Source organism: Macaca mulatta, chromosome 4 (genome assembly GCF_049350105.2).
Source record: "Macaca mulatta isolate MMU2019108-1 chromosome 4, T2T-MMU8v2.0, whole genome shotgun sequence".
In the NCBI taxonomy this organism is placed as follows: Eukaryota; Metazoa; Chordata; class Mammalia; order Primates; family Cercopithecidae; genus Macaca; species Macaca mulatta.
Genome location: NC_133409.1, coordinates 121,822,431 through 121,846,057, shown reverse-complemented (window position 1 = coordinate 121,846,057; position 23,627 = coordinate 121,822,431). Strand labels below are relative to the sequence as shown.

Genomic DNA, 23,627 nt, shown 5'->3' with positions numbered 1-23,627 from the left:
TGGTATTTTTTGCATGTATCTTAAAACCAGAGAAAGAACTCTATACCTCTGCTGCTCTGGACAGTAAACACTAGCCACATGTAACTATTGATCACTTGCATTGAGTCTGGTCTTAATTGAGATGTGCTATAAAATGCACATTAGATTTTGAAGACTCAGTATGAAAAAAAGTTAAAAAAAATTTCTTCAATTTTTTAATGTTGCTTATGTGCTGAGGTGATATTTTGGATATTTGTGTTTAAAATTTATGTCACTTGTTTTGGTTTTTTTGCCTTTTAAAAAGTGACTACTTGAAAATTTAAAATTACGTATGTGTCTTACATTATATTTCTGTTGGACAGAAAAGGGTCTATAGTTGAAGTAACTACTTTTCTGTAAGGCTAAACTATTCTTAATAAGAAATTACTTTGTCATGTTAATGTATAAAAAAAGTTTTTCTTTTATAAAGCAGAGAAAATATTACTGTAAACGTTGTGGCAATTATTAGTAGCTATTCTGTGAGTAAAATTATAGGTAAAGGTAAAATCAGCTTCCCATGGAAAAGTAAGGTTTTCCCTCACCATTCCCTAGAGTAAATAGTTCTCAGATTTATGTGATGTTGGTTTGTTTTTCGTTGACTAGACATTTTCTCCTGTACAGTTTGTTCAGCATATTTTTCATTTTTAAAAACATTTTCTATGTATATTTTAAATTTAATATAGCAATACTTAAAGTTGGGAATAGGTGGTCTGCTGTTCACCCATAAGTTTGTCGGGTTACTCTGCCTTAAGACCTCAACACTGGCTACTAGGAAGCTTCATTTTAACAATTCCTTAAAACTGAGGTCTTTTGAATTGCTTGCTAATAGTGTATCTCTGAATTATTTATATTGTATTGTGTTATTACTTAGGTTTACATTGTTCTGTTGTTGTATTCTAAATGTTTTAAAGCTTTTAAAATTTTGTTTTATGTATGCATTGTTCAATTTTTTACTTTGGTGCTTGTGTCAGTATAGTAGCTCTAATTATCTTTATTGTTAAGCACCTTTGACAGTGTTTAGTTGTATGGTCACTGTTTCCTAGTTTAGTCCAAATTCAGGAAAATCATTTATTTAATATTAACATGGTTCTTGCTGGAACTCCAGTTACCTTCAAGGGTGTTACATTGGATGTGGAACTGACACATGTGTCATCTTGTTAGACTTTTTTGCTTATAAAATTCCAGTTCTATAGTAATACTTGTATTCTTACTTCCTGTCCTTTTTTTAAAATTGATTTCTGTTGATATGAAAAGTTTTTATTAATGTGAAAAATCTTTTCAGTTTTGTTATACATCTCTTTTGCTAATAGAAGACTTAGAGCACGTTTGTAAGTACATAGAAATTTTTTGAGTTATGATTTATTATTTGTTTATGATTCTGTTATCTTTTAAATAAACTTTTAAATTTAGGAACTTAAATTACTTCCTAAATTTTCTGATATTAAAATTTGTTTACTACAATTATTTATCTTTGATTATGTAGCAGAATGTTTACATTGATATATGTGTAGTGTGTATGTTTTAAAGATATGTAGGAAATATGTGGGGGAAACTTAATAAGGCTTTTCTGTTTAAGATTGTTTAAATTTCATTGTGCCATCTAGCAGGGGATTTATCTTGACTTCAAAGTTATTTTGGGATATTTAGGTCAGTAAAAGGCCCACACATTTTCTGAAAGCAAAATGGAAAACATTTTTGAAAAAAATTTTAACTTTTTGTTAGATTTGAGATAATTGCAAAGAAGAAATCTTATTTATTTATTTATTTATTTATTTATTTTGGTAGAGACAGGGTCTTGTTATATTGCCCGGGGTGATCTCTAACTCCTGGCCTCAAGCCATCCTCCGGCCTCTGTCTCACAGAGTGCTGGGATTACAGGCATGAGCCACTGTGCTTGGCCTGGGAAATCTTACTGTAATTATTGATGAAAACCCTGTGTGGACAGTAACTTTCAGTAACTTCAGCTCTTTTTAAATAAAAACAACATAGTTCTTGCCCAGATTGTTGTTCCTGGCACTATAGGCTTTTACTAGCTGTTTTCATTGAAGCTAAGCAGGGAAATAATCCTGTTTATATTCCTTAGACCAGTGAAAGCTATAGATTGTGGCTGTTTTGTAACCTTAGTGCTAAAATTAGCTACCAAAATAATTGCTACATCATCTTTTCTGTTATGGTGAACCAAGTTGGTTTCGGACCAGTGTTTTTGTTGTTGACATAGTGATTTGGATTGTATTTCAGCTGTCTCAAAAAAATCGTAGTTTTAGAAAATTATAAAAATAAGAAACATAGAAAATTACGTTTAATGCTCTGTTGGATACACAAAAGTTGGGGTGCCAATTGTTTCATTTTGAGAGAAAGCAGCCAGCATTCTTCTTTGAATGCTTTTGACTGTGTCAAGTATTACTTCATCTCTAAGTGTAGTGTTTGCTTATGGTTTTTAGATGTGCCCATTATTACACTTTTTTAACCTCTAGTGAGTGAGCAGAACAATATTTTCCCAAGTAATAGGTTTGAGATACTGAATATACTGTTTATATATACCACTTGAGGAGTGTATTCAAAATCACTGCAATGGTGTTTACTAGCATCAGTTTTATGAAGAAATGTTTATTTTGTCTCTCATTTTACAAACGTGTTCCCTTTTTACATTGACAGCTGTGATTCATAAGTGTGGAACAATCTTGTGTTTACAATCCATTTCTTGATATGGTATATTGAAAATAAATGTTCAGTGACTGTAAGTTGATGTCTTTAGTTTTTATAATGTAATTCATTGTTTTAAGACCAACAAAACAGACAATACTGTAGAAACATGAGTGTTTAGAGCAGCCTTTCATTCAAATAGCACTTTTATCTGCTACTGTAGGTTACTACTTGTAGCTACTGCATCCTTCAGTGAAACCAAGATGTCTTTTCAAGGCTGCATTATGGCTAGCAAAATCATCATTCTTTTAATTTAAAAAAAATTCTCTACTATCGTATGGTTTTTGGAGGTTAAGCAAATTAAAAAGTCATTGAACTCTTACAGATATCCCAAATATTTGGGAAGAGTTGATTCATATTGTGTAATTGAGTATTTTTTCAACTAAAGGAAAACACCTGCTTACATCATGTGTTGCTTTCCTATCATAAATGACATTGATATTATATGACATCAATGTTGTTTAATATAATTTTAGCTTGCACTGCTTTCCTTTCAAGCAAAGTGTTGTAATAGTTGTAATACATGTTAAGACTAGTTTTACAATTAGTAAAACTATCAGTAATAGTGTGATTTAGTCCCTTTTTTGTCATATGAATTTTAAACTTTTAATCATACCTAGTTTGAGGCTCGTTTATCACTAGACAGAATTCATCTATGTAATATTGGAAAAATTATATTGCACTTGTTCTGGAAAAAAAGGTTTGGTGTACCAGTGTGTCACTGAGATTTGTTTAAAAAGTTTTGGGTTTTATGGCTTCATGTTTCTCTTGGACAGCATTTTCAGTTAGACAGGACATTGAACTAAACATAGTGGCTCTCTGGTCTAGTAAAATTCAGTTTTTAGATATTTATTATTTTACTCCCTATTTGTGCTTTCTTGGGGGTTGGTGGGGCTATTTGTGCATACTAATTACATCTCTGAATCCAGGTACACATATAAGTTCATTCTATATCTGCACTGGAGTCTTCTCACTGTTTTTGTTTATTATTAGTACTTGTTGATTTTTTTTAAAGCTTCTGTGCTTCAATGAACCTTTTACACTAATAACTTATTTTTGAGAATCGAGTTTTAAAAAATTGTTTTTGACACATAATTGTACATATTTGTGGGGTACAGTGATATTTTTATGCATGTGTACAATGTGTAATGATCAAATTAGGTTAATTTGCATATTTATCACCTCAAATATTTGTCATTTCTTTGTGTTACAAACATTCAAAAGCTGCCTTTCTAGCTATTTGGAAATGCACAATAAATTGTTAATTATAGTTACCCTGTAGTGTTAATAGAGTACTAGAGTTTATTCCTCCTATCTAGCTGTAAATTTTTCTTTTTTTTCCTTCTTTTTGAGATGGAGTTTTTCTCTGTCATCCAGACTGGAGTGCAGGGGGCCTATCTTGGCTCAATACAACCTCCACCTCCCGGGTTCAAGTGATTCTCTTGCCTCAGCCTCCTGAGTAGCCGGGATTACGGGGGCCTGTCACCATGCCCAGCTAGTTTTTGTATTTTTGGTAGAGACAGGGTTGCACCATGTTGACCAGGCTGGTCTTGAACTCCTGAACGCAAGTGATCTGCCCGCCTTGGCCTCCCAAAGTGCTGGGATTACAGGTGTGTGCCACTGTGCCCTACCTAGTTGTGATTTTGTATCTGTTAACAAACTTTTGGCTAGTCCTCCTGCTCCTTCCCCTTCCCCAACTCTAGTAATCACTGTTGTACTGTCTACTTCTTTGAGCTCAACTCTTTTGCTGCTATATATGACTGAGAGCATGTAGTATTTATATTTCTGTGCCAGGCTTATTTCACCTAATGTCCTACAAGCTCATCTGTGTTCCAATAAATGACAGAATTTTGTTCTTTTTCAATAATTAGTATTCCATTGTGTATATATATGACATTTTCTTATTCATCCACCTGTTGGTAGGCACTTAGGTCAATTTCGTATTTTGGCTATTGTGAATAGTGCTGCAATAAACATGGGAGTGCAAAGATACTGATTTCTTTTCCTTTAGCTATTTATGTCCAGTGGTGGGATTGCTAGGTCATATGGTAGTTCTTAGTTTTTTGAGGAACTTCCATACTGTTTTCCATAATGACAGTACTGATTTACATTCCCTCCAGGAGTGTGTAAGAGTTCCCCTTTCTCCACATTCTTGCCAGTGTTTAATATTTTTTATCTTTTTGATAATAGCCATTCTAAATGGGTTGAGATGATATCTCATTGTAATTTTGATTGGCATTTCCCAGATGATTAGTAATGTTGAGCATTTTCTTCATATGCCTGTTAGTCATTTGTATGTCTATTTTGAAAGATGTTTATTCAGGTTATTTGCCCATTTAAAAAATTGGATTGCTTTTGTTGTTGTTGTTTGAATTCCTTATATATTCTGGATATTAATCCCTTGTTGGATGGGTCAGTTGCAAATATTTTCTCCCATTCTATAGGTTTCTCTTCACTCTGTTTATTGGTTCCTTTTCTGTCCAGAGCTTTTTAGTTTAATCTAATCCCAATTGTCTGCTTCTGCTTTTATTGCCTGTGCTTTTGAGGTTTCCATAAAATCTTTGCACAGACCAGTGTCCTAAAGCATTTCCACCATTTTCTTCTAGTAGTTTCTTAATTTTGGATCTTACATTTAAGTCTTTAATCCATTTTGAGTTGGTTTTTGTATATGGAGAGAGATGGGGTTAGTTTCATTTTTTCTGCACATAGATATCCAGTTTTCCCAGCACCATTTATTGAAGAGATTATTCCTTCCCAAATGATTGTTTTGGTGCCTTTGTTGAAAATCAGTTGGTTATAAATATGTGGATTCATTTCTGGGTTTCTTATTCTGTTCCATTGGTCTGCGTGTCTGCTCTTAGGCCAGTACCATGCTGTATTGGTTATCATAGCGTTGTAGTATATTTTGAAGTCCAGTAGTGTGATAACTCCAGCTTTATTTTTTTTTGCTCAGGATTACGTCGGCTATTTAGTGGTTTTTTTTTTTTTTTTTTTTTGGTGCTTCTGTGTATTTTTTTTTTGTGTGTGTGGTTTTGTGGATTGTCTTTTTCCATTTCTGTAAAGAATGTATTTTGGTATTTTGGTAGGCATTGTATTGAATCTATACACTGCTTTTGGTAGGTAATATGGTCATTTTCACAATATTAATTCTTCTAACCACGAACATTGGATGTCTTTCTATTTTTTGGTGTGTGTTCTCTTTAATTTCTGTTATTAGTTTTTTTGTAGTCATCCTTGCAGAGATCTTTAACCTCTTCGTTAAATTTATACCAACGTGTTCTACATTTTTTGGTGAGTAGGATTGCTTTCTTGATTTTTTTTTTCCCACTAGTTTATTTTGGTATATAGAAACGCCGCTGACTTTTGTATGTTATATTTTGTATCCCGCAAGTTTAATGAATTTGTTTTTAAGTTCTAACAGTGCAGATAAACAGTTTAATTTCTTCCTTTCCAGTTTGGATGTCCTTTATTTTTATTTTTTTCCTCCTGCTTAATTGCGTGGTCTAGGACTTCCAGTACTGTGTTGAATGGAAATGGGCATCCTTGTCTTCTTTCAGATGTTAGAGGAAAAACTTTCAACTTTCCCCAACTTAGTATGATGTTGACTGTGGTTTGTCGTTCCTGTATTGTGTTGAGATATGTTTCTCCTATACCTAACTTGCTGAGAGTTTTTATTGTGAAGGGATGTTGAATTTTATCACTTGCTTTTCCTGTGTGTATTGAGATGATCATATTGTTTTTGTTCTTCATTCTGTTGATGTGATGTATCGTATTTATTGATTTCATATGTTAAACCATTCTTGCATTCCTGGGATAAATGCTACCTGATCATGGTGAGTGATCTTTTTAATGTGCTGCTGGATTCAGTTTGCTAGGATTTTTGCATTTCTATTAATCAGGGATATTGGCCTCTAATTTTCTTTTTTTGATGTGTTTTTGTCTGGTTTTAGTATCAGGGTAATGTTAGCCACACAGAATGAGTTAGGAAGAATTCCCTCCTCTTCAATTTTCTGGAAGAGTTTGAGAATTGGTATTTCTTTAAATGTTTGGTAGAATTCTGCAGTGAAGACTGGGTCCTGGGCTTTTCTTTGATGGGAGATTTATTTTTACAGAGAGAATCATGTTTAACATGAAAAATACAAATTGAGTATGTGTAGCCATGCAGATGAGATGGAAATACATTGGTTAAGACAAAGTATGTACTTTTAATTAAATGTTAAACAAGATGAACTGATGAGCCTTGTAAGCACATGCTTACCCTTTAAGAATAAAAATTTCTATAAGATTGATTATTAAGATTAAATATCATTTTGAGTTTTACGTAGAGGGGTTCAGTTGAACGTGGAGTATGTTTTGAAGAGAGCAAAAGATAAAAGAGAGGTAAGTACTTTATAGAATTTGAGCTGTAACTTAGGGAAGAAGAGGAAATGCTGAAAGATCAAAAGAGTATGACCTGGTAGCTGCCATAGATATTTGACAGTTTATCATATTGACAAGAGATCTGACTTTTTTATGAATAAAAGGGAAAGACCTAGGTCCCTTAGGTAGCAGTTAGAGGGAGGCAGAGTTTAAGTGGCTAAAAGGAGGAACTTGTGGTTCTCCAAAATGGAATAATAGGTTCCCTTGCTGGGCATATAGGATTTTTGCTTTTGCTGGTTATGACCCTTTGACTGAGGTGTTTCACTGGGGATTCAGGCATCAGATAGTTATTTGTATTAGGTGATCTCTTTTTTGTTTTGTTTTGTTTTTGAGACAAGGTCTCACTGTGTTGCCCAGGCTGGAGTGCAGTGGTACAATTTCAGCTCACTGCAACCTCAACCTCCCAGGCTCAAGTGATCTTCTCAACTCAGCCTGCCTTAGTTGTTGGGACTACAGGTGCGTGCCACCACACCCTGCTGATTTTTTTTTTTTTTTTTTTTTTTTTTTTTGAGACAGAGTTTCGCTCTTGTTGCTCAGGCTGGAGTGCAATGGCGTGATCTCAGCTCACTGCAGCTTCTACCTTGTGGGTTCAAGCAATTCTTCTGCCTCAGCCTCCTAAGTAGCTAGGGTTACAGGCGCCCACCACCATACCCGCCACCATGCCTGGCTAATGTTTGGTATTTTTAGTAGAGATGGGGTTTCTCCATGTTGATCACGCTGGTCTTGAACTCCTGACCTCAGGTGATCCACCTGCCTCGGCTTCCCAAAGTACTGGGATTACAGGTGTGAGCCACCACACTCGGCCTGTTTTTGTATTTTTTGTAGAGACAGGGTTTCACCATGTTGCTCAGGCTGGTCTCGAACTCCTGAGCTCAGGTGAGCCGCCCACCTTGGCTCCCCAAAGTGCTGGGATTTCAGGCGTGTGCCACTGTGCCTGGCTTTAGGTGACCTTTTTAGGTCTTTTCCAACCTAAATTATCCATGAAACTGTTATTTCTTTTTATAAAAAGAAATACAAATTATTTTTTGTGTTCACTTTAGTCCTAAGTTCTATTGGTTGGCTTTATGTATTTCATAGCTTCTTTAAATTATATGCAATATAGCTTAAAAGCATGGTGATAACTACTACATTTATGTAAGTAGCTTTAATTGCTCTTAGTTCAGTTTGTTTCTTGTCATTTTATTTCTTACGCTTTTTCTGGGTTATAGACTGCTCTTCTATATAGACGTTTCTTCTTTTTCTTTTTCTTTTTATTGCAGTGTTGGGGTTTTGCTATGTTGCCTAGGCTGGTCTGGAACTCATGGGCTCAAGCCATTCTGTGATTATAGGCATGAACCACCGTGCCCGGCCCTGCTTTAGACATTTCTAATGGACTGTGCTGTTCTTTTCAGATTATTTTTCCATAGTCATTGCTGCAGCCATCCTTAAAACAAAAATAACAATGGAACTCAGAGATAAAACATATATATCTTTTAATGTAAATACTAAAATATCACTTTATAAATTCAGAAAATCCAGAGTAGGGAACAGTTGAAGTCTTTATTTTGCATATTCTGTGGCTTTTCTGTTTTAATTCTATTTGCTTCCATTTATTTTTGCTTTCCTTAGCTTGACATAATATAAAACTGAATACATCTTAGTGGTACTTTGCATTGACTAATTTTTTTGCCTTTTTAACTTAAAATGTGAAATAAAATCAATCTTCATTACTGTATCTCTGATAGTTTCTGTTTCTTCTTCTGTTGCTTAAATTTGTTCCATTGTTATTCCTGAAACCCTTAAAAAAATCAAGACACCTTGGACCACGACTAGTACAGTTTTTATTCTAGTACAGTTGCTGACTGTGTGTTTGTATGTGTGTGTGTATAGTGTGTATAAACTTGCATTTTTGTGCTGTTCCAAGAGACTTTGTTTTCCAAGATTTTGAGCCTACTATTTGTCTATTGAATTCATTTTTCCCCTGGAGATCTGTTGCCCAGAGTCCCCTGTCTGGGTTTGTGATTTTCTAGGCATGTTATATTATCTTCTATCTCTGAGCTTTACTGCTCTCCTTAATTAGAGCTATTATTTCCCTGTATTCCATCTTCTTCTTTTTTTTTTAATCTATACCCTCTTTCTTTGTTGAAGTCCTTGGTAATTTTCTAATACCCTCTAATACCCTCATACTTGACTAATGATTTGCTTTTACATAGAATCCAAAGTTGAATGTCACTTTTCCTTCAAATTTTATCTCGTCGTTTCTTAGCCTTCTAGCATTTAATGTTGCTGCTCTGTTGCCTGATACTTATGTAAGGCTTGCTGCATTGTTAGGTTACCTTTCCTCCAACCCAGCTTTAGGATCTTCTCTTTACCTTTTGATGTTCTGAAATTGCAGTGATATATCTGCATTAGCCTTTCATTTATTTTCCTGGGCACTTGGTGGGCCTTTTCAATTTGGAGCGTGTTCTCTTAAACTCTGGGAACTTTTCTTGTGTTTTCTCTGCAAACTCCTGGAAGACAGATGTTGGCTGGTGCTTTTTACCTATTTCTTGCATCTTTCCAACATTTTGCTTTATATCTTTCTAGATATTTATTGCCATATTTTCTACCTCTTTGAATATTTCATTTTGACAAATATTTTACTGTTTCTAAGAAATCTTTCATGTGTCCTCTTTATTCCATGTTTTTGGTAGTAGTCTATTCTCACAGGGATATACAGTAGACTTTTGAATAATGTGGGATTTAGGGGTACAGAACCTCCATTCTTTGCATTCAGAAATTCATATATAACTTTTATCTTCCTCCAAACTTAACTACTAATAGCCTATGTTGACTGGAAGCCTTACTGATAGCAGAAGCAGCTGATTAACACATATTTTGTATATTATATGTTATGTGTATTATATACTGTATTCTTACAATAAAGTACACTAGAGAAATATTAAGACAATCATCAAAAAGAGAGTATGTATTCATTAAGTGGAAGTAGATCATTAAAAAAGTCTTCACCCTCATCTTCATGTTGAGTAGGTTGAGGAGGAGGAAGAAGAGGGGCTAGTGGCTAGTCTTACTGTTGCACGGGTGGCCGAGATAGAAGAAAATTGATATATAAGTGGAACTGCACAGTTCAAACCTATGTTGTTCAAGGGTCAACTGAATAAGTGTCTCTTTAGATATAGTCTGAATTAATTTTTGTATTTGCTTATTTTGATCTTTCTTGTAGTACTGCATGCTTTCCCCAAAGGTCAGATTGTTTTTCGTTGGTTGTGAATGTTTACAATTAATAGGAAGTCTAGTCATGTTTTGCTGTGGGATAAGTAGGCTTTAGATAGATAGCCTAAGGTTATTTTGGGGAACCAGGGTAAGAAGTACCTTATCATTAGGTGATAACTGTCCTATTTCCTTCAGTTCATTCAATTTAAGTTCAGGGTTAAGAAAATACTTTCTCTTACTTTGGGTTCAGTGCTTGGTTGTAGGCCTTGCTGGGTATTCAGGTGGGGGAGGAGATGAGGTTGACCTCTCAGTATTAAGGCTTTCAGTTAATCCTTAATGTCTAGCCCAGCTCACTACTTATGCTATCTATCATTTCATTTTTAGAGGTTCTAAAAGTTTGTTGGACAAGGTTGTTCACAGCCTCTTAAGCCTCAGCTTCTTTGGACTCTGGGCTGTGACTTTTTTGTGCTCTGTTTTAGTTATCTTTTCTATTCAGTTTTCTCTTCATCTCCTAGAAATGTATTTAAATCTTTCATTTGCTTTTGGTCTTCTCTTTATTCATTTTGTTGTTACAGGTTTTTACCTTCTATTCCTTCTCATTTTAATGGGATTTGGGGATGGGGAGAGAAATAAAGATGTACAAAGTCTGCCGTATTGAATCAGTGACTCTTTTAATTAAGTCATAATAAATATAAAATTTCTGGCATACAGTAATTCTTACTTAGGGATTTTGGAACCCTCTCCATTATTATCTTGATGGTTATTTCTTTCATGGTGTATTTGCATTACTTTCCTTGCTTTCAGATTTTTTCACCTGTTAGTAATATTAATCTTGTGTTAGTAATAAAGCTATTAACAAACTTATCTGAGTTTGCAGGGTTCTCTGGAGAAACAGAACCAATAGACTGTGTGTGTGTGTGTGTGTGTACGCGCGCGCGTGTGTGGGGGTGTGTGTGTGTGTATTTATAGCGAGAGAGAGAGAGGGAGAAATTGATTGATTGATTTTAAGGAGTTGGCTTACGTGATTGTGGAGACTGGCTGGCAAGCCCAAAATCTGCAGGGTAGGATGGCAGGCTGGAGACGTAGGGAAGATTTGATGTTGCAGTTTGAGTCCAAAGGCATTTTGGAAGCAGAATTTCTCTTATTCAGGGGACCTCCATTTTTGTCTCTGAAGAGCTTTACCTAATTGGTTGTGGCTGACCCACATCATGGAGAGTGATCTTTTTTACTCAAGTCTTTTGGTTTAAATGTTAATTATTTAAAAAATACTTTCACAGCAGCATTTAGACTTGTGTTTGACCACATATTGGGGCATCATGGCCTAGCCAAGTTGACATATAAAATGAACCATCTCTCACGACAGAAAAGTTGATGTGAGTTAATGCATGCATGTTAATTAATTTGATTTAGCCATTCCACAGTGTATACATATTTCAAAACATGTTGTACACCATAAACATATATTATTGTCAACTAAATAATTAAAAAATCAAATTAACCATCATAGTAAGGTCCCCAAAACTCGGAACATGATAAATTATTCTTTGAACTGCTATTTTATATATGTTGTCATGAAACTAGTGTTAATCTTAGGATTTTTGAGAAAGTGGTTTCAAGATGAGTATTGTAGGCAGATGCAGCTTAAAAAGAAAACCCCCGACTCTTTTCTCATAAGGAATTGTATATATAAAGGAAATTGAAAAAATAGTTAATATGTGTGGATGTTAATGTACTAAATACTGTGCAAAACCACTTTGCTAGTGCTGTCTTATTAAATCTTCACGAAAACCTTAAGAGCTGTAGATACTACAGGTTGAGTATCCCCTATTTAAAATGCTTAGGACCAGAAGTACTTCAGATTTTGGATTTTATTTTTTGGATTTTGGAATATTTGCATTATACTTACTGGTTCAGCAAGCCTGCCTAATCTGAAAATCCCAACTCCAAAATGCTCCAGTGAGCATATCCTTTTGAATGCCATTTTGATGTTCAAAAAGTTTTGTATTTTGGATTTTGATTTTTGGGTTAAGGATACTCAACCTGTATTACTAATCTCATTTTGTAGCCCAGTAAACTGAAGTTTTGAGAATGGTTAATTTCCCAAGGTTATTAATATGTAAGTCATAGTACATGGATTGCAATCATTCTAATTTTTGTTGCCTTCAAGTACGTAAGTTCTGTTAAGATCAGTGCTCTATATCGGTTCTCAGATTTCGTTTAGCTTTGTAGTCAGCAAGATTAGGATGTTATTTTGTTTTTGTGTGTGTGTGTGTTTCTTTTTAGTTTTGTTCTTGAAAGAACAAAGAAGATGGTTCTCTTTCCTGTTTCAAGAATATATGTGTGTTTGTGTTAATTCTATGGTATGAGTGCCCGAAATGGCGCTTAGTTATTTTCCATAGGCACTTGAACCATTCGCTGTCTTAACCAGAGTTTAATATAGAAGAGGTAAGTATAATTTTTATACTCCGTGTGACCCATAGTTAACCCGGACCATACACAGACTACTCACCAGTCGTCAGGGAGTTGAACATGCATATCTGTGGACCAAACCGATGATGTTTCTCTGCACCTACCAAAGGGAATCGGGTTCCCACATGCACTTAGGAAAAAAGAAAGACCATGTGGGTGCCAGATATTGGGCGAAACCCCACCCCTGATACTCAACGTGGGTTCTTTTCTATTTTCCTAAGCGTCAGCTGGTCTGAGAAATAAAGGGAAAGAGTACAAAAGAGAGAAATTTTAAAGCGGGGTGTCCGAGGGAGACATCACATGTCGGCAGGTTCCGTGGTGCTCATGGCTCTTAGTTATTAAAGACCAAGGACTTTAGAGAGAAAAACAGTCATTGGCCAGTGATTTAGTTAATCTTGAATACCAGAGAAGTGCTCTAAAAATGTGCCTTTGTTAAGTGCCAACAGATAGACGTGTACTGCAAGCTACTTGAACCCTTCTTTATCAGATAAGGTTGATTCAGGATGGAATTCATCTAGATATAAGGAAAAAGCCTCTAACTTCATACTCATTTTACAGTTGAAGAAATTGTGGTTTATGAGTAAACATTACCTTGGATTTTTTTTTTTGTACAAATTAGCTGATTTTGACTTTATGCATTTATTGAATGTCTGTTATATGTCAGGTAATATGGTAGGCAGTGGACATACAATGTTGAGTAAAACAAAACTTGATCTCTTCTTACGGAGCTTAAAGTTTAGTATAGAAATAATTTTTCTTCTCATTTTCCCAGGATGTTTAGTAAGTCTATTTATTTAACATAAACTTACTGGGAGAGGTTGTCTTCCGTGAGTTTTGAGTGTTCTTGAGCTTTCTTGCTCAGCATGGCAAGAATGCAAGGTCCTGACCACTCTTTTCCTGGACCGTTTCTCAGGGTCGTAATTATAGCAAGCAGCATTGAAGGATGACATTACATTTGCTCTCTCACCTCCACTTCTTAAGTCTACATTCAGCAGGCTTGCTTACTGCTCACTATAAAAGGCAATGCCTTCTCAACAATATTCCTCTCGTGTATTTCAACCCATTGTGTGTGTAGGCATCTATATAGGCATACCTGTGTTGTCCCTGTGGAACTTGAGGAGACAGGGGGATCTTGTCATCATGCTGCTTGCTGTGCCATGGGTGACAGAGTTCATTGTCTTTTACCCAGTACCCTTGTGTCTTCTGTCAGTGAACATGAATCAGTAATAGGCTAGTTCATTAGTTTGTGAATAGGGTAAAAATCCCAGACCCTTTACAGTTCTTGCGGTTCTCAACATTACTGTGTTTAATCCCAGGAATTATTTATGGAGGTTTAGCAATACTTTAATTATTAAAGATGTTTAAATTTAAATAATTTACCTCTAGGAAGGCGGGGATTGCAACTATGTATGTTATTCATACTGGCACTAGAATATAGACATTTAGTAAATTTTGACTGGAAAAACGCACAAGGAGAAGGTGGGACCAGATAATGAGACTAGAAGTTAATAAAATGTGTGATGCAGGTGCGGTACAACTTTGCCTCACAGATTTATAGCAATTACTGTTGAAGAGGAAACATTCCAAAGTAAAGAATACAGTGTCCTGAATGTAAAAACAAATTTAGTATCCAGGAAAAGGGAAATCATTTTTGACACTAAAACTGGAAAGAAATTTCAACCAGTGTGATATGAAAAAATCCTTAACATAATTTCAGTGAACATAGGGCTTTTTCTTATATCCCTCAATATATATTCCAGTATGAGCAGTATTACAGGGGCTAGCATCATGGTCTGACTGATCCAATCCCAGGATAGATTTTAGCTTGTCTTTCAAACAGCCTACCTTGGATATCAGTTGTCACTAGATTTTTAAATATATTGATAAGAAGATAAGTTATGTGATACTATCTGAGAACTGTTGAGAATGTAATTAGCCTTTTGTTTTTTTTGCCCTATACATAAGTTTTATTAATCATCAGGGCTGGGTATGAGATTGCATAAATTCAGGCTCTGATAAGAGTGTTTGTTAGAATAGGAGGCTGTTCTGCTGTCCTTGTAGAACAGGGGTCCCCAAACTGTGGGCCATGGACCAGTACCAGTTCAGGGCCTATTAGGAACTCAGCTGCACAGCAACAGGTGAGCTGCGGGCAAGTGAGTATTACCGCTTGAGTTCTGCCTCCTGTCATGTCAGCGTTGGCATTAGATTTTCATAGGAGCGTGAACCCTATTGTGAACTCTACATGTGAGGGATCTAGGTTGTGCTCTGCTTATGAGAATCTAATGTGTGATGATCTGAGGTAGAACAGTTTTATCACAAAACCACCCCCTCATCCATGGAAAAATTGTCTTCCATGAAACTGGTCCCGGGTGCCAAAAAGGTTGGGGGCCGTTGCTGTAGAGGACAGGGCCAAAATTTTCCTCAAAAAGTTATTTTGGGGTCCTCTGTAATGCCTTAAATAGGCAGGGGTAGCCCCACACCTTCAGACAGGAAGATCATTTTGGTGTATTTTTTGTTTTATAGCCCACATTTAAAGTAAGAGCTAACTGAGTAAAATTATACAATTTTATCCTCTTTAGTTCCAATGATTTTTCTTGCTGTTTTCTTCTGGTCATGGCAGGATTGCAGAATCCCTTTTTGCCATTTTTACTGTAGTTGTTGCCTGGATTCTTTTGGAACTCTGTAGACCTGTGTCTTCTCCTTTTGTACTCTTTTCCGTTCCATATTTATTTGCTTAGTTGGAAGATCTTCTCAAAAGATTTCTGATCTGAATCTACTGGTGTTGGCGCTATTTTCTGCCATCTGTTCTTTCCTAAAATACTACCTTTTCCTAATTTTGGTCTTTTGTCATAGGTTTTTTATCATATCTTTAAGTGAACCATGAATGACAAATTAGTTATCAAATATGTGCTTACATAACAAGAACGATAAATTGTCATGGAATGATTACATGGAAGTTTCCGGTAGTACGAGAATATCCAAAATGATGACATTGTTTAAAGCATAACTGATGTCATTTCTGTTTTCCTGCTAAAGCCAATTTCCTGTAAACAGAGTCTGAGATTAGGATGAGAGCATTTTAATGGTTGACAACTCCAGTGGGTACCAATCTCAGAAGATACAGTGTGAATAGTGCCTGTTTCAGGTGAGTGGACAACAGCCTGGGTAGTTTAAGGAAGTGAATAAAAAAATAATTTTGATACAGAGAATATCAAGGATCCTTGAGCAAATGTTTTCTTAACCTTAGTTTTGACCTCCTTTTCCTTTGTCTAATTAGCCTCATAATTACTAATTTTTTTTCTGTCAAGAATAAAAATAAATAATAAAATCTCTAAGCTCTTTGCTATCTTTTGAGGACACTGATCAAAAAGAAACTCTGATAAAAGATAGAGAGCTGCATCTTGATTCTTACGGGATCTCAAGATGAGACTGGCTAATTTATAGTGGCCCAGAAGAGTGATTACTTGTTTCAAGGGCCTATCCTTGGTTCGCCTTCACTATCCTAGAAATAAATGTATCTGCCAGCTATAGAAGCTGAATTTCATAATTCCTTGGCAGTGGCAGATCCTTGTTTTTTTAGAGAAGTAGGAAAACTGGCTACCTAGATTTCTCCAAATCATAGACCTAGGCCTCCTCAGCCTCCCTGGCTGTCCATTTCTTATTTCCTCAGCCTCCTGTCTGACCCCAGAAACACTTTCTGTACTCTAGACTCTATATTCTTTTCCTAGTCTCTGTTGCCATCATGAATTTGCTTCCCATAGGTTGTAATTTACTGAGTCATCATCTTGATTTAGAATTTTTGGCCTTGGTTTTAGTTAGGATTAGGCTCAGCTAACAGTGATAGAAAACTCCAGATAACAGTGGTATAAAGAAATTAATTTATTTTGTCATGCAGTAGCTCAGAAGGAAGTGACTGAGAGCTAGTATGGAGTTGGACAGTGCCAGGGACCCAAACTCCTTCTACCTTGCACTATCATGTGTGATCACTAATTCCGCCTTTATTGCATAGTTTGAGATGGTCCCTGCAGCTATCAGATACTGATGCCACTCAGTAAAAAAGGGGAGGGAAAGGTAATATCTCCTTGATTTAAAATCGTATCCTGAAAGTTGTATGTTCATTTCTACTCACATCCCATTGGCCACACCTTAGTAACCACAGCTATCAGTAAGGTAGATTGAAAAGTGTCATTTTTATTTTGGGTAACCATGTCCCCAGCTAAATATTAGGAATTCCAGTAAATGAGGAAGAATGGCTGAATGGTTATTGGGCAACAGCTAGCAGTTTCAAGTACAATTTCTATAGCTCAGTCTGTGAGGAATCTGAGATCAGTACCTTTTCCTAGCTTGCTGGTCATCCTGGGACCCACGTTTGACTACTTGGCCTTTTTTCGGAGCTCATCCTGCCTCACTTGTCAAAGACTTCTAGACTGTGTATCTGTATTTCCTCCCTAACAAATGGAACTTGGGAATCAGATAAAGCCCAGTTCTCTGTTCATAGAGCATGATCATTTGCTTGTATCAGAAATTTTAGAGGGAGATTGAATTCTTGTTTTACTCTGAAGGAGATGGGTGTCAAAATTGCTACTTGTGTATTGGAGATATTTCATTAAGGTAAGGTAAGCAAACTTTTTTGATTGTACATGTTTATATATAAGACATTTGAGTGCACACCAGTATTTTTACATGTGTTTATATTACTTGTCTTACTATTCTACTGTATTAATGTATTTTGCATAACAAATACAGTAGATATTAAATATTTTAAAATGTTGAGCCATAGATAAAATATTTATACTTTTCAAATTATTAAGTAAAATTATTAGTTGTATAAGAACTTAACTTGGAATGCATTATGATTGCACATTCTTAATTAGTTTTGGAAATTTCATCTTATTTTGATCTAATTTTTTACATATCTGGTTCCAAATTGAGCTTGATACTGGGTTTTAATGGCTATCATAGCTGAAAAAGATAACTCGATTATACATGCATTTAAATGGAAGAAATTTATTGTAGGCTCTAGTTACTAAGTTATAATCTTAGGGTTTTTTTTGTTTTAAATACAGAAAAGCTTTTATTTAGTTAATTAGAACATTTCTGCCATCTTTCAGTGTGCTTGTTGTTCTTTTAAACTACTAGGAAGTGGTTACATTAAATAGTTATTACCATATAAGATCAAAATTCACTGAACTTTTTTTTTGTTTAGGAAAATTTTTAAATGTCCAGATTAAAAACATTTTTTTTTAAGTGCCTCATTTCATTTTTAGCCAGATATCACATAACAGTGAAAACATACCTAAACATCAATTTTCTTAGCCCGTGTTTTTTCTTTTTAAAGTAAGAAAAGAGTTACTTTCTTATCACTAAAATATCATTTTATCTAGAAGGGACAGATGAAAGGTGTCTATTTTCTCATATGACTTATCACATCTGCTTATAATAGAAAAGGCCAGCATGTTTGTAACTCTTGTCTCATTTGTAGAACATTTATTTTGTAAAACAAAAATGTGTAATTTATTAAGTATAATAGCTCTTTTAAGGCCTTTGCTGTGAATTAATGGAGAATTTTTATGTGGCATAAAGATTTTAATAATCACTTCCCATTTCATTAAAATTACTGTTTTGTTTTGTGGTGGTTTTTTTCTTTTTTTTTTTTTTTTGAGACAGAGTCTTGCTCTGTTGCCCAGGTTGGACTGCAGTGGTGTGATCTTGGCTCACTGCAACCTCGGTCTCCTGGGTTCAAGCAGTTCTCCTGCCTCAGCCACCCAAGTAACTGGGATTACAGGTGCCTGCCACCACGCCTGGCTAATATTTTTGTATTTTTAGTAGAAACGGGGCTTCATCATGTTGGCCAGGCTAGTTTCGAACTCCTGACCTCAAGTGATCCACCCACCTCAGCCTCCCAAAGTGCTAGGATTACAGGCATGAGCTCCCGCACCTGATCTAAAATTACTGTAAACAGTCTACTGTTTTACAAAGTATTTTTAGTATAAAAGGAACTGTATTTATATTAATGACATTCTGTAACAATGCAAAGTGCTGAAGCCAAACAAATGCATTAAGGGTATCAATTCCTCTCTACTTTATGGAATTTTTACTCTTTCAGTATCCTTCCTTTTGGATAAATTGACGTGTATTCATCAAGGATACTAGTGGCAATCTGATTAAATGTTAGTTAAGTTTGATTTCTTTTTAATTTTTAGGTAGTATTTAATCATAGATTGATTGTCATGTCTACCCCTTTAGTTATACACACCACCTTAGGAAATGATTTGCTTAATGTATAAAGTCTAATAAAAGCTGCAATAAGGATGTCTTTTGAAAGAGTGACCAATTTAGAGTTAGTATCTTTTTAAGGTATACTGACTGTTTTTTCATGTGTTTCTCCATAAAAAGTTCTGCTGAATGCCTGACAAACTTTGACTTTGTCTCTATGAGATCAGGGAACGCCTAGTAAAAGTAAATATTTATAACTTACTCTGGGTACTGACATTATCCTTGTTCATCTTAGTTTTTTACGTATATATGTATTTACATATATATGTGGCATAAATATTTTAATAATCTTTAATACATATATTTGCTTAGTTTTTGTCAGCATTTTTTTTCTTTTAAAACATTCCCTTATATTGTAGAGTCATTCCTCGGTATCCATGGGAGATTTGTTCCAGGACTTCTGCCTGCCACAATACCAATATACTCATATGTTCAAGTCTCTGGTATAAAGTGGTGTAGTATTTGCATATAACCCGTGCACATTCTCCTATATATTTTAAATCATCTTTGAATTATACCTAATACAACGTAAGTGCTGTGTAAATAGTTGTGGTGCAGTGTTGTTTAGGGAATAATGACAAGAACAAAAAGTCTGTACATTTTTCATACAGACATCATTGTCCCCCTCTTTTTTTTGAGATGGAGCCTTGCTCAGTTGCCCAGGCTGGAGTGCAGTGGCATAATCTCAGTTCACTGCACTCTCTGCTTCCCGGGTTCAAGCCATTCTCCTGCCTCAACCTCCCAAGTAGCTGGGATTACAGGCATGTGCCACCATGCCCAGCTAGTTTTTGTATTTTTAGTAGAGACAGGGTTTCACTGTGTTTGCTAGGCTGGTCTTGAACTCCTGACCTCAAGTGATCTGCCTGCCTTGGCCTCTCAAAGTGCTGGGATTGCAGAGGCGGGGTCTCCCTAAGATTCCCAGGCTGGTCTTGAACCCCTGGGCTCAAGCAGTCCTCCTGCTGGGATTACAGACGTGAGCTACCATACTCAGCCTTCCCAAATATTTTTGATTTGCTGTTGGTTTTATTCACATATGAAGAACCCATGGATTTGGAGGGTTGACTGTATGTCCTTTTAAAAGACACTTTAAACTTTAAATACGTTTTGGAACAAAGTAGACTGTAAATCAGATATATGCTATTTAGATACCTGGTTAAGGATACTTGTTATTTTAAGCTTTAAAAATTTTTTAAATTTAATTTTGTATTTTAAAAATTTAAAACATACCGAAAAACAAAGTACAGTATACTCACATTTAGTCATCACCAATATTCAACAGCTGTTCATCCATCGAGTCTACCCATTTAGTTAAACTTCATCATATATCTTCCCAAAAAGGACTTATACGTAACAGTACCATAACTATACCTAAGAAACAATTTCCAAGTATCATCTAATATCCTGTCCATGTTCAAATTAGTCATTTGTCCCCAATGCCTATAATACTAATTTTTTCCTTGGGAAACAAAGGTCTCTTAGCAACATCCTGAGTTTTAGATTTTTTAAATTGTATTTTCTGCAAGTTGGAAATTAGGTTTAATAGCTTGATTAGAGTCAAACATATTTGGCATTCAGAAAACTTCGTAGGTAAAGCTGTATAATATCACATCTTAGAATGTTTATCATCTGACTCGATGTTAAATTGGATTACTGGGTTAAGGTGGTGAGAGCAAAATCTCTTCTTCCTAAATACTTGAGATGGCAAGTAATCTACACAGAGATGCAGCTTTGGCAATATGAAAATATTTAGTTCCTCATCAGCGTTTTTCCTAATGCTTTTATGCATCCATGATGATATTCGCTGGAATCAGTTGTAGTGAAGTGATGGCTTTCTATATCTAACTTTTCTTTTACATTTATTTGCTGGCATTCTGGTAAGGAAAAGTTTTGTTTCATTACCTGGTTGCTTACAGTTCTTACTGAAGAGGCAGATTAGAAGGAAAGAATGAACATTTCAAAGTTAGGAGTTGGAGGAATGATCTTTCAGAGTAAGGACTTTTGGTGAAATGATTACTGCTAGTGCCAGAGGTGGCAAATGGTTTTTATTTGACTTTCCTTTTTTTTTTTTTTTGAGACAGGCTATCACTCTGTTGCCCAGCTGCAGTGCAGTGGCGTGATTGTGGCTCACTACAGCCTCGACCTCCTGGGCTTAAGTGATCCTCCACCTCCTGGGCTTAAGTGATCCTCCTGCCTCAGCTTCCCAAGTAGCTGGGACCACAGATGTGTACCATCACACCTACTAATTTTTTTTTTTTTTTTCGTTTTTGTATAGATGGGGTCTTCATGTTGCCCAGGCTAGTCTTGAACTCCTGGGCTCAAGTGATTGTCCCGCGTGGGCTTCCCAAAGTGCTGGGATTATAGGCTTGAGCCACTGCACCTGGCCCTCTTTCCTTTTTGATGGTTATAATGAGTTAATAGATTGAAAAAATATATATGTCACATTGCTTTTTTCCTTATGATGCTCAAATTTTTTTTTTAACCAAATCACCTCACAATGTAGTCAGTGAGATGTACTTTTAAATGCATGTTCTGTTGCATAGGTTTGTTACCGTTACAGAGGCAGAATGCTTCTAAAAGTGCTTGCTGATTTTTTTCATTCTGTGATTTTTAATTTTGGCCTTAGGACCATATTTTCCTCTGTTGCATGTATAATTACAGTCAATTTCAGTATAAGTTTTCTTGATATGCAACTTCAAAAAGCACATGAAATATGTAAAAGGAGGTCAGCTTGGAAATTAACTGATCGGTTGTGAAGGTTTGGTAGAAAATTTTTTCCTTAGCTTAAGGCTGAATGTTGATGAAATGCTTTAAATTAAATTTGATACACACTGGTGACAGGAAAATTGTCAAATAAATGACCTTGATTAGTGGACAAAGCAATCTTGGCTTTAATATAGAAACATTCTTGTGATGATTTAGGAAAATAATTATTGTAAATAAATCCTCAAGAAACTGACATTTAAAAAAGTATATTGATAGTTCTTCCTTTTTAAAGCAATATAGTGAACATAATTTAGCTTTTAACTGTTGATTTAGTAGTCTTGGGAAACAAATGATTGTATTATTACTTATTAGCAACGTCCTTAGGTACCATTTTTGTAGGTAAGGCTTTTGGTCCCTGTATTAACTGGGCCTGGGCCAAATACACTAGGAAAAAATTGCTTTTGAATGATGTGTTTCTCCTCTTTTTATAATACTGTCTTAGGACCTCCTACTTTATCTTTCTCAAACATCTAGAATATTCGATCCATTCATCTAATTGTGAGAGGCCAGGAAACTTGAGTTATTAGAAATATGTGAAATAAAAATAAGAGACTACTTATAAAGGTGTGTATATATGTAAAACACAAGGACAGAAATAAACCATATTAAAGTAGGTTTGCACTGAGGGTTTCTATATACTTGATTTTTCTTGAGGAGGGCTCTAGAGTTGGAAAGGTAACTGACATGAACTTGATGTAAAGGATTACCCATTCTCAACTGTTCATAAGAGGCCAGAGAAACTTCTGAAAGATAACAGGAAGCATTTACTGACTTTTAAACCTACATTATAGAATGGAGCAAGATACATTTTACTGTTGTTTCAAGGCTAAATACATATAATACTAATTTTTTCCTCATTAAGTTATGACATTTACCTAGGTATGTTTATCAGAATTGTGTTTTCCAAGTTGTAATAGTTCTCTTATGTGTTCCAAATTTATTGCAGAGTTGACTTTTTTTATTCTATTCAGGTTCATATCTTTAATCTCTGTAATATATTTGATGAAAGTTCCTTTTATAGAGGCTTTTTTATACTCTTAAAAGGAGACTTTGATTCCTAGGCATACACCTGAAAAAATGCTACTAATTCTGTCTTTTTGAGTGAGCAGCTTTTTTTGTAGTTTTTTGGTTATTCCATATTTGGATGCTTCTTTCTCATCCGTGCTTTCTAAACTATCATCCTAACTGCATGGGTTAGTCAACACTACTGTGATGGTGTAGAGGTGTTTTATTCTATTTCTTTTGATTGCTGAGAATAACTTCCTGATTTGAGTCTAGTTGAACATGGAGGTTCTCATCTCTCGAGATAGAGCCATGATATTTTGTATGCACTCATGCATTTGTTCATTTAAGCTATGTTTTAAAACGGAGTATTTTATGTTCCAGCTGCTGTTCTAGCACTAGTGATACATCAGAAAACAAAAGAATAACAAATTCCTGCTCTTGGGGAGTTCTAGTTAGTGGAGCGTATAGTACCATAATAGTCTCTTCCTGGGCTAGTACAAATTAGGGCTGTTAATTGTTCAACTCATTTTCCTGGCCTCTCTTACTTACTGAAAAAATTAATGTGATTCTCTAAGAACTCTGGGTGGTCCTGTTTGTGTCTGGTTTTTTCATATGTTTGAGTAAATGCAACTGAAATGTTACAGAACAAAGTGCCTAGTTGGGAATTGACTTACTAGAATGTGAAACTCAGTGAATAATAATGAGATCCATATTATAAGATAGTTGAACCTTTTTTTTTTAAAACCTATTCCTGTTTTACAGTAACGTGATTTTCATTAAAT

General features: G+C 35.3%; 1 protein-coding gene across 7 annotated transcripts in view; it reads left to right on the top strand.

Moving 5' to 3' along the window:
• The window catches only part of PHF3 (PHD finger protein 3), an 85,467-nt gene that overhangs the window by 11,014 nt on the left and 50,826 nt on the right, over positions 1-23,627 (top strand). For 2 of the 7 annotated variants that reach the window (XM_078001272.1, XM_078001267.1), the window contains exon 3: positions 15,838-15,946. The exons of the other annotated variants lie outside the window; for them this stretch is intronic. The gene's annotated coding sequence lies outside the window, so the exon portion shown is untranslated. The remainder of the gene's footprint in view (positions 1-15,837; positions 15,947-23,627) is intronic. 7 annotated transcript variants of the gene reach the window in all.